Raw genomic sequence first — 11,930 nt, forward strand, 5'->3', positions numbered from 1 at the left:
GGATGCAATTTAACAATATTTGCACCAATTTTTGGACATTTAAATATTACATTTTTATTAAAAGAAATTGTGTGTAAAGTATATTTATGTTTTTTTCATTCCAACATTTCTATTATCGTCACATTATCGACCACTATGAAAAAAACTTGGTAATTATATAGTTTTTTTTTTTGTATTTACATTATTATCAAGAACGGTGATTTTAGAAAACGACGTAATTCTGAGCGCCATTCTGATTATTATAGTAATTTTCAAAAAACTATCACAATTTCCTTAGTTAAAACGGTAATTTTATAAGTTAAAACGGTAGTTTTTTATAAGTTAAAATGGCGATTTTAACTGCCGTTATATTCAAAATAAAATGGCATTTTTCGATTGGTAAAAATGGCGTGTAAATCGCTATTTTTTACCAAGTTAAAGCAACATCTTGTAGTTTAAAATGACGTTTGTAAATCACAATTTTTATCTGATTAAAATGACATTTTTCAATGGGTTAAAACAACGTTTAAAACTACCATTTTTATCAAGTTAAAAAAGTGTTTTATTTTGTTTAAAAATAACGGTTTGCCGTTTAAAACCGTCATTTTTACCGAATTTAAATAGTATTTTAATTGTTTAAAATAACTGTTATAAACCACTATTTTTATCAGTAAAAAATGACATTTTTTTATTGTTTAAAAAGACAATTTTAATTGTTGTTTTTATCGTGTTAAATAAATAATTTTTTGATTAAAATTTTACATTAACAAAAAATCAATACCCCTAAATAAAATATTATATAACTCAAAAACAAAGGATTCACATAATATATGGTTGAACCAACCAATGGCCAACTTGTGGCAATGGCAATTGTCACGATGGGTAACCGGAGATTAATGGGCTGGACTTGTAAGGTTAGCCCAAACGTCAGAAGGAAGTGGTCTCCGACTTGTATGCGTCCGGGAGCCGCCGTCCGACTTGTGTGTATGAAAGAATGGGGGGTGGTACCTGCAAAGACACTCCGATGCCTAAGTCAGCAAGGGGTTAAGCAGGTTTGGAGAGTATTGGAACTTAGAGATACCTGAGGGGTGTCAGTGTATTTATAGTGGTGAACCAATAACCACCGTTAGAGTAGTTCTACCTTTTAAAGTGGATAACCGTCCCTTTATCTTAGAAAAGTTGAGATATGGCTCATGGAAGTGGGTTGAGAGATTTTAGGGGCAGTTACTTATTTGAATAAGTGTTATCTGCCAGCTATCATTCATTCCCGACTTCTTTGGAGTGGAGTCTGTATTCGATCTGACCTCTTATAAAGATAAGAGGTCGGTGGATAGCGAAGGCCAATCTTTGGATTGGGCCTTTTAGGTTTATTTGGACCTGGACCTTAGTGTTGGGCCAAGGTATGAACAGTGCCCCTACTCGAGTCCGATCTCCATCATTTATGAGTTGAATTCGAGTATTTGAACTTGGGCTTGTAGCCGACGTGATATCGGAACTGATGTGATTTTGAAACCGACGTGATTTAAATTTTTTAACAGTCGCGTCTAATCAAACGTCGCGTCTGTACGGGTCTCGCATTTACACATGGGAGCAGTTACATTGGTAACGACGCATTTCTTTAATGATTGGAGCTGCCCCTAGCGTGTTTATAAATGCTTTTCCCTCTCTTTTTTTTGTTTTTCTTTCGCCTTCTAAAAATTTCCTGCTTACGCTCTCTGTTTCTTTTAAAAGAAAAAACTCTCTATTCTTCCCTTTTTAGAGTGCTCCGCTGCTGCTGTATTCGTTTTCCTTTACGCTTATCAACAAAGGTTAGTCTTTTCTTCTTCCCTCTTTATTATTTGATGATTTATTTTGCACATTGGAGGAGTTTTTTGCGTGTTCGCAGTGAGTCTATCTGTAGGTCTAGTGACTCTGTTTTGAGGGACTGCTTTATTCTTTTAGAGACCTTTCTTTTTTATCTTTTTTTCATTTTTTTAGGTCTCGTTATCTTTTTACCTATTTCTTTTTTACTGGAAAAGATGTCTTCCCTCGAATCCCTTTTGCAGTGGGTGGATGATACCGTTATGGAGGAAAGCCCTTTAATAGATGTCGATTATATCACCGACCTTCGTACCCATCATAGGATTTGTAGCGATGAGATTGACGAGCCCAAATATGAGGTAGTAGCCTTGGGTTCTGAAGACCGGGTTTGTTTTGGGAGGGTTTCTGAATCAGAACCCCATTTTTTCTTCATGTATGACTGTCTTTTTACCCGTCTGGGAGTTTTCTGTCTTTTTCTGACTTTGAGATAGAGGTTCTGAATCATTGCCGAGTTGCTTCTACTCAACTCCACCCTAATTCTTGGGGTTTTATGAAAATTTACCAACTTGTCAGCCGAGAGCTGGACTTTCTGACCTCCACAAAAATGTTTTTCTATCTTTTTCATCTGACCAAGCCTTTTAGTGGTCAAAATAACAAGCAGCAGTGGGTGTCTTTCCAGGCCATTCAAGGTCGAAAAATTTTTTCTATCTTCGATGAGTCTTTTCATGATTTAAAATTTTTTTTTTCAAAATTTAAGCCTTAGAGGGTCACCATCCTTTTTTTCTGGACGAAAATTCTTCTCCCCGCTTTCCTCTTTATTGGTTAGAGGTCTCTTCTGTGGAGAAATATGGCCTGGATGACTTGGATGAGGTTGAGGAGGCTGTTGTGGGGTTCTTCTGAGAAGTTTGGGGAAGGACCCCTAATCTGGACACGAAAAAGTTTCTTTTGGGTTCTCTGGGTTTAGTGCAGACGCAATTAGGTAGCTTTCGTTTCTCTTGTCGTTGATTTTGGTAACTTCCGACCTGTAGTCTTCCGACTTGTAGTCTGACTCTTTGTTTTCTTCTTTTCAGAGAAGGTAAAGAAAGATTCCAGTGCCTCCTACCAGAAGGTTCAGAATGCCAAGAGAAGGTCGCGGGCACGGGTTGATGCCGCGAAGGCTGCCGGCACTCTTCCTCCTCTTCCTCCTCCTCCTCCTCCTCCTCATCCTCGTGATCTGGGGACCTCTTCTCGTCCCATTATGGTAACTTATGCTTCTGCCTCTTCTCTTCCTCCTCCCATCCTTTATGCCCGAGCTTCCCCTGAACCTGAGAAGAAGAAGCGTAAGACCTCGGGGTCTGGCTCTTCTTCTAGGGATTTTGATGGTCCCCAATTTATTTGGAATCACATCTTTTCCCATACTCAAATTAATATGGATGATGTTTCCGTTCGAAACCATCTTAATATCCTGGTTCAGGGGAGTGTTCGGGCTGTTGGGGTATGTACAAAACTTCTTGATATCTTGGACCAAACTCCCCTCAGCTCTTTGGGTTCTACCCAAAAGGTTGAGGAGTTGGAGGGGAGGATTGGCCTCTATTAAGAGGAAGAGAAGAGGCTCCAGGGGAAAGTTGCCTGGTTGAAGGAGGAGAGGTCCCGACTTCAGGATCGGGAGAAGAAGTTGATGGCCTAATGTGCCATGGCAAAGGGCCTTAAGGAGAAGGCGAAGCAGAATTATGTAAGGGTCTTTTCCGAGAACATTTATCTCTAGCGGGAGCTGGAAAAAGGTCGGGAGGCTTATCAGGATTTGGAGGACTCCGTGGCGGAGAGTTCGGAGGAGGCCTGGAGAATTTTCAAAGAGCAGGTCGGAGTTATTGCTCCCAGCCTGGATCTTTCCCCTCTTGATCCTGATAAGATTGTGTGGATGGGGCTATTGTTTCTCCTCCCCGACTTGAGATGGATTCTGAGCTGAAGACCCATGGGCAAAGACTTGTAGAACCTCCTCTTTGTGAGGATCAACTGGAGGGATCTCAGCCAACATCTTCAAATGTTCCGACCCCTGCTGCCGAAGAGACTGTTCCGTCCTCCCCTGCTGCTGATTCGACCTCTCTTCCCTCTGGTGACTCTTAATTTTTCTTCTTTTAATTGATTTGAGCTATTTAGGGACCCGGATAGTGGGCCCCTCTTTGAACAATTTATCTTTTTCTGTTGTTTGTGGTGGCTGACTCTGACTTTCTTGGCCTTTCATGGCCGTTAACAAAAAATTATTTTATTTCGCCCTTTTTGGATAAGGGCTTTTAAGAAATGGGTGTGCATGCTTTCTGCGATTTTTTCTTTTACTAGGTTTCTTATTAGAAAAAAACCCTCTTTGTTCTTTTTACTTTAAAAATCCCTTTTGTCTTGACAGGCTGTACTTTGTCTGAGTTACTTGATTTCTCAAAGACTTGAGACAACCTCTGCCTTTGATTTTTATGGGCTTTCTTTGCCCTTTTTTGTATTCCTTATACTCAATTTTCGTTTATTGAGTTTCTGCAACTTAAGTTATTTTTGCGATGCATTTCTATTTTCTCGGTGCCCCCGACTAAGTAGTCATTTTTAAGTTTTGGAATTCTGAGTTACCATGATCGACCGTGTAACCTCTTTACACCGACTTGTACCTCGTCGTTTTATCCTGTCGACCACGTAGGTCGGGCATGGGACTTTCACGTTTTATCGAGCTTAAGTTGGTGCGTTTCGTAGAGTAATGATAACAACTAATGGAATTTATAAAGAGATGTGGTAAAAAGATCTTTATTTATTTGATGAAGGTACTTTTTTGGTACTATGGTAGTCTTCATGATTCTTCCCTAGCCTCCACTTTGATGCCTTATTAAAACCCCCTTCAGGAAAATCCTTTTTGGGAGAAAACCATGAAGTCGGGAAAAAGAGTACACTAGGGAGTGGAGTTCGCTTTTAATTATAGTACATTTTCATATTACAAGCATGCCACGACCTTGGTAGCTCGGTACCGTTCAAGTTGGTTACTGGTGCGCAGAAATTGTGATTACACTTTGATTATGTAAAATTCATCGCTCTTTCTTTCCCTGGTAATGGCGCCAAAAACATGATGCCAATACCATGGTTCACAACTTCGCACAACTAACCAGCAAGTGCACTGGGTCGTCCAAGTAATACCTTACGTGAGTAAGGGTCGAATCCCACAGAGATTGTTGGTATGAAGCAAGCTATGGTCACCTTGTAAATCTCAGTCAGGCGGATATAAAATAGTAATGGGGTTTTCGAAAATAATTAATAAAATAGGGATAGAAATACTTATGCAAATCATTGGTGAGAATTTCAGATAAGCGAATAGAGATGCTTTCGTTCCTCTGAACCTCTGCTTTCCTGCTATCTTCATCCAATCAGTCTTACTCCATTCCATGGCTGGCTTTATGTGATACATCACCATTGTCAATGGCTACTTTCGGTCTTCTCTCGGGAAAATGATCCAAATGCCCTGTCACGGCACGGCTAATCGTCTGGAGGCATCACCCTTGTCAATGGTTTCATCATATCCTCTCAGTGAAAATTGTCAACGCACCCTGTCACGGCACGGCTATTCATCTGTCGGTTCTCGATCATGCTGGAATAGGATTTACTATCCTTTTGCGTCTGTCACTACGCCCAGCAATCACGAGTTTGAAGCTCGTCACAGTCATTCAATCATTGAATCCTACTCGGAATACCACAGACAAGGTTTAGACTTTCCGGATTCTCTTGAATGCCGCCATCATTCTAGCTTACACCACGAAGATTCTGATTAAGAGATCTAAGAGATACTCATTCAATCTAATGTAGAACGGAAGTGGTTGTCAGGCACGCGTTCATAGGGAATGGTGATGATTGTCACATTCATCACATTCAGGTTGAAGTGCGAATGAATATCTTAGAAGCGAAATAAGATGAATTGAATAGAAAACAGTAGTACTTTGCATTAATCTTTGAGGAACAGCAGAGCTCCACACCTTAATCTATGGAGTGCAGAAACTCTACCGTTAAAAATACATAAGTGATAATGGAGTTCATTGGTCTCGGCCCCAGAGGGGAACCGGAGTAACCAAGACTCTGAATACAATGATAAAAAGTTCTATTTATAATAAACTAGTCACTAGGGTTTACATGAGTAAGTAATTGATGCGTAAATCCACTTCCGGGGCCCACTTGGTGTGTGCTTGGGCTGAGCTTTGAGTGTTGCACGTGTAGAGGTCCTCCTTGGAGTTGAACGCCAGCTTTTGTGCCAGTTTGGGCGTTCAACTCTGGTTTTGGATCCTTTTCTGGCGCTGGATGCCAGCTGGACGCCAGAATTGGGCAGAGAACTGGCGTTGAACGCCAGTTTGCGTCATCTAAACTTGGCCAAAGTATAGACTATTATACATTTCTGGAAAGCCCTGGATGTCTACTTTCCAACGCAATTGGAAGCGCGTCATTTCGAGTTCTGTAGCTCCAGAAAATCCACTTTGAGTACAGGGAGGTCAGAATCCAACAGCATCAGCAGTCCTTCTTCAACCTCTGAATCTGATTTTTGCTCAAGTCCCTCAATTTCAGCCAGAAAATACCTAAAATCACAAAAAAACACACAAACTCGTAGTAAAGTCCAGAAATGTGAATTTAACATAAAAACTAATGAAAACATCCCTAAAAGTAACTAGATCCTACTAAAAACATACTAAAAACAATGTCAAAAAGCGTATAAATTATCCGCTCATCACAACACCAAACTTAAATTGTTGCTTGTTCCCAAGCAACTGAAAATCAAATAGGATAAAAATAAGAGAATATACTATAAATTCCAAACTATCAATGAAACATAGCTTCAATCATATGAGCGGGACTTATAGCTTTTTGCCTCTTGAATAGTTTTGGCATCTCACTTTATCCATGGAGGTTCAGAATGATTGGCATCTATAGGAACTCAGAGTTCAGATAGTGTTATTGATTCTCCTAGTTCAGTATGATGATTCTTGAATACAGCTATTTTATGAGTCTTGGCCGTGGCCCTAAGCACTTTGTTTTCCAGTATTACCACCGGATACATAAATGCCACAGACACATAATTGGGTGAACCTTTTCAGATTGTGACTCAGCTTTGCTAAAGTCCCCAATTAGAGGTGTCCAGGGTTCTTAAGCACACTCTTTTTTTTTTGCTTTGGACCTTGACTTTAACCGCTCAGTCTCAAGTTTTCACTTGACACCTACACGCCACAAGCACATGGTTAGGGACAGCTTGGTTTAGCCGCTTAGACCAGGATTTTATTCCTTTAGGCCCTCCTATCCACTGATGCTCAAAGCCTTGGGATCCTTTTTATTTGCCCTTGCCTTTTGGTTTTAAGGGTTATTGGCTTTTTGCTCTTGCCTCTTGGTTTTAAGAGCTTTGGCTTTTTCTGCTTGCTTTTTTCTTTCTATTTTTTTTTTCGCCTAATTTTTTTTTCTGCAAGCTTTGTTCTTTGCTGCTTTTTCTTGCTTCAAGAATCATTTTTATGATTTTTCAGATTATCAAATAACATGTCTCCTTGTCATCATTCTTTCAAGAGCAACATATTTAACATTCTTAAACAACAACTTCAAAAGACATATGCACTGTTCAAGCATACATTCAGAAAACAAGAAGCATTGTCACCACATCAATATAATTAAGCTAAGTTCAAGGATAAATTCGAAACTCATGTACTTCTTGTTCTTTTGAATTAAAACATTTTTCATTTAATAGAGGTGATGGATTCATAGGACATTCATAACTTTAAGACATAGTTACTAACTACTAATGATCATGTAATGAAGACACTAACATAGATAAGCACATAACATAGAAAACGAAAAACAAAAGAAATAAGAACAAGGAATGAATCCACCTTAGTGATGGTGGCGTTTCCTTCTTGAGGAACCAATAATGTCCTTGAGCTCTTCTACGTCTCTTCCTTGTCTTTGTTGCTCCTCCCTCATTGCTTTTTGATCTTCTCTAATTTCATGAAGGATGATGGAGTGCTCTTGATGTTCCACCCTTAGTTGTCCCATATTGGAACTCAATTCTCCTAGGGGGTGTTGATTTGCTCCCAATAGTTTTGTGGAGGAAAATGCATTTGAGGCATCTCCGGGATCTCATGGTGATGAGCTTCATATGCCTCTTGAGCTCCATGAATGGGCTCTCTTGCTTGCTCCATATTTTTCTTGGTGATGAGCTTGTCCTCTTTAGTGAGGATATCTCCCTCTATGTCAATCCCAGCCGAATTGCATAGGTGGCAAATGAGGTGAGGAAAGGCTAACCTTGCCATAGTGGAGGACTTGTCAGCCACCTTGTAGAGTTCTTGAGGTATAATCTCATGAACTTCCACCTCTTCTCCAATCATGATGCTATGGATCATGATGACCCGGTCTATAGTAACTTCAGACCGGTTGCTAGTGGGAATGATTGAGCATTGAATGAACTCCAACCATCCTCTAGCTACAGGCTTAAGGTCCAGTCTTCTTAGTTGAACCGGTTTGCCTTTTGAGTCAATCTTCTATTGAGCTCCTTCTACACATATGTCCATAAGGACTTGGTCCAACCTTTGATCAAAGTTGACTCTCCTTGTGTAGGGGCGTGCGTTCTCTTCCATGTTTGGCAAGTTGAACGCCAACCTCACATTTTCCGGACTAAAATCTAAGTATTTCTCCTGAACCATTGTAACATAGTTCTTTGGATCCGGGTTCTTACTTTGATCATGGTTCTTGGTGATCCATGCATTGGCATAGAACTCTTGAACCATTAGGATGCCGACTTGTTGGATGGGATTTGTTAGAACTTCCCAACTTCTTCTTTGAATTTCATGTCGGATCTCCGGATACTCATTTCTTTTGAGTTTGAAAGGGACCTCGGGGATCACCTTCTTCTTGGCCACAACATCATAGAAGTGGTCTTGATGGGCTTTGGAGATGAACCTTTCCATCTCCCATGACTCGGATGTGGAAGCTTTTGTCTTCCCTTTCCCCTTTCTAGAGGATTCTCCGGTCTTAGGTGCCATCAATGGTAATGGAAAAACAAAAAGCTTATGCTTTTACCACACCAAACTTAGAATATTGCTCGCCCTCGAGCAAGAGAAGAAAGAATAGATGAAGAAGAAGAAGAAATGGAGGAGAGGGTGAAGGGGTTGTGTTTCGGCCAAGAAGAGAAGAGAGGGTTGTGTTGTGTGAAAATGAGGAAGAATGGAAGGCTTTATATAGGGAAGGGAGGGGGGTGAGGTTTCGGCCATATAGGGTGGGTGTGGGTGGGAAAGTGATTTTGAATTTTGAAGGTAGGTGGAGTTTATGAGGTAGGTGGGGATCCTGTGGGGTCCACAGATCCTGAGGTGATCCTGTGGGGTCCACAGATCCTGAGATGATCCTATGGGGTCCACAGATCCTGAGGTGTTCAAGGATTTACAACCTTGCACCAAATTAGGCATGTAAAATGCCCTTGCACACAACTTCTAGGCGTTCAGCGCCAGGTTGGTGCCCATTTTGGGCGTTCAACGCCCATTTGTTGGCCATTTCTGGCGTTGAACGCCAGAACCATGCTTGTTCTGGGCGTTCAGCGCCCAGATACTGCCCATTTTGGGCGTTCAGCGCCAGAACCATGCTCTGTTTTGGCGTTGAACGCCAGGCAGATGCTTCCTCCAGGGTGTGATTTTTCTTCTGCTGTTTTTGATTCCGTTTTCAATTTTTATATTTATTTTGTGACTCCACATGATCATGAACCTATAAAGACATATAACCAAGAAAAATATAGTTAGATAAAAATTGGGTTGCCTCCCAACAAGCGCTTCTTTAATGTCAATAGCTTGACAGTGGGCTCTCATGGAGCCTCACAGATGTGCAGAGCTTTGTTGAGACCTCCCAACACCAAACTTAGAGTTTGGATATGGGGGTTTGACACCAAACTTAGAGTTTGGTTGTGGCCTCCCAACACCAAACTTAAAGTTTGACTGTGGGGGCTTTGGTTGACTCTGCTTTGAGAGAAGCTTTTTCTGCTTCCTCTCCATGGATACAGAGAGAGATCCTTTAGTTGTAAACACAAGGTTGTCCTTATTCAATTGAAGGATCAATTCTTCTCTGTCCACATCAATCACAGCTCTTGCTGTGGCTAGGAAAGTCTTCCTAGGATGATGGATTCATCTTCTTCCTTTCCAGTATCTAAGACTATGAAATCATCATGGATGTAAAGGCCTTCAACCTTTACTAACACGTCCTCTACTTGTCCATAAGCCTGTTTTCTTGAATTATCTGCCATCTCTAATGAGATTTTAGCAGCTTGCACCCCATAGATTCCCAGTTTCTCTATTACAGAGAGGGGCATGAGGTTTATTCCTAAACCAAGGTCACACAGAGTCTTAAAGATCATGGTGCCTATGGTACAAGGTATTATGAACTTTCCAGGATCCTGTCTCTTCTGAGGCAATATCAGTTGATCCAGATCACTTAGTTCATTGGTGAACAAGGGAGGTTCATCTTCCCAAGTTTCAATACCAAATAATTTGGCATTCAGCTTCATGATTGCACCAAGAAACTTGGCAGTTTGCTCTTCAGTAACATCCTCATTCTCTTTAGAAGAGGAATACTCATCAGAGCTCATGAAGGGCATAAGGAGGTTCAATGGAATCTCTATGGTCTCTAGATGAGCCTCAGATTTCTTTGGTTCATCAGAGGGAAACTCCTTATTGATCACTGGACGTCCCAGGAGGTCTTCCTCCTTGGGATTCACGTCCTCTCCTTCCCTTACAGGTTCGGCCATAGTGCTTATGTCAATGGCCTTGCACTCTCCTTTTGGATTCTCTTCTATATTGCTTGGGAGAGTACTAGGAGGGGTTTCAGTGATTCTTTTACTCAGCTGGCCCACTTGTGCTTCCAAATTTCTAATGGAAGACCTTGTTTCATTCATGAAACTTACAGTGGCCTTGGATAGATCAGAGACTAGATTTGCTAAGCTAGATGGATTCTGCTCAGAATTCTCTGTCTGTTGCTGAGTGGATGATGGAAAAGGTTTGCTATTGCTAAACCTGTTTCTTCCACCATTATTAAAGCCTTGTTAAGGCTTTTGATCCTTCCATGAGAAATTTGGATGATTTCTCCATGATGAGTTATAGGTGTTTCCATAAGGTTCACCTAAGTAATTCACCTCTGCTATTGCAGGGTTCTCAGGATCATAAGCTTCTTCTGCATAAGAAGCCTCTTGAGTACTGTTGGATGCAGCTTGCATTCCATTCAGACTCTGAGAAATCATATTGACTTGCTGAGTCAATATTTTGTTCTGAGCCAATATGGCATTCAGAGTATCAATTTCAAGAACTCCCTTCTTTATAGGCGTCCCATTACTCACAGGATTCCTCTCAGAAGTGTACATAAACTGGTTATTAGCAACTATGTCAATGAGTTCTTGAGCTTCTGCAGGCGTTTTCTTTAGGTGAATGGATCCACCTGCAAAAGTATCCAATGACATCTTTGATATCTCAGATAAACCATCATAGAAGATATCCAGGATGGTCCATTCTGAAAGCATGTCAGAAGGACACTTTTTGGTCAGCTGCTTGTATCTTTCCCAAGCTTCATAGAGGGATTCACCTTCTTTCTGTCTGAAGGTTTGAACATCCACTCTAAGCTTGCTCAGCTTTTGAGGAGGAAAGAACTTGGCTAAGAAAGTCGTGACCAGCTTATCCCAAGAGTTCAGGCTGTCTCTGGGTTGAGAGTCCAACCAGATTCTAGCTCTGTCTCTTACAGCAAATGGGAAAAGCATGAGCCTGTAGACTTCGGGATCTACTCCATTAGTCTTAACAGTATCACAGATCTGCAAGAATTCAGTTAAGAACTGAAAAGGATCTTCAGATGGAAGTCCATGAAACTTGCAGTTCTGCTGCATCAGAGAAACTAATTGAGGTTTCAGCTCAAAGTTGTTTGCTCCAATAGTAGGAATGGAGATGCTTCTTCCATGTAAATTGGAATTAGGTGCAGTAAAGTCACCAAGCATCCTCCTTGCATTATTATTATTTTCGGCTGCCATCTCCTCTTCCTGTTCGAAAATTTCTGAAAGGTTATCTCTGGATTGTTGTAATTTAGCTTCTCTTAATTTTCTCTTCAGAGTCCTTTCAAGTTCTGGATCTGCTTCAACAAGAATGTTCTTGTCCTTGCTTCTG

General features: G+C 40.9%; 1 non-coding gene across 1 annotated transcript; it reads left to right on the forward strand.

The window, feature by feature from the left end:
• Nucleotides 1-11,293: 11,293 nt before the first annotated feature.
• Nucleotides 11,294-11,401, forward strand: LOC148546869 (small nucleolar RNA R71). Its single transcript, XR_015901457.1, has one exon. It is a non-coding gene; the product is annotated as a small nucleolar RNA R71 (small nucleolar RNA).
• Nucleotides 11,402-11,930: the final 529 nt, after the last annotated feature.

Source organism: Arachis ipaensis, chromosome B9 (assembly GCF_059453495.1).
Source record: "Arachis ipaensis isolate K30076 ecotype BB chromosome B9, ASM5945349v1, whole genome shotgun sequence".
Lineage (NCBI taxonomy): Eukaryota > Viridiplantae > Streptophyta > Magnoliopsida > Fabales > Fabaceae > Arachis > Arachis ipaensis.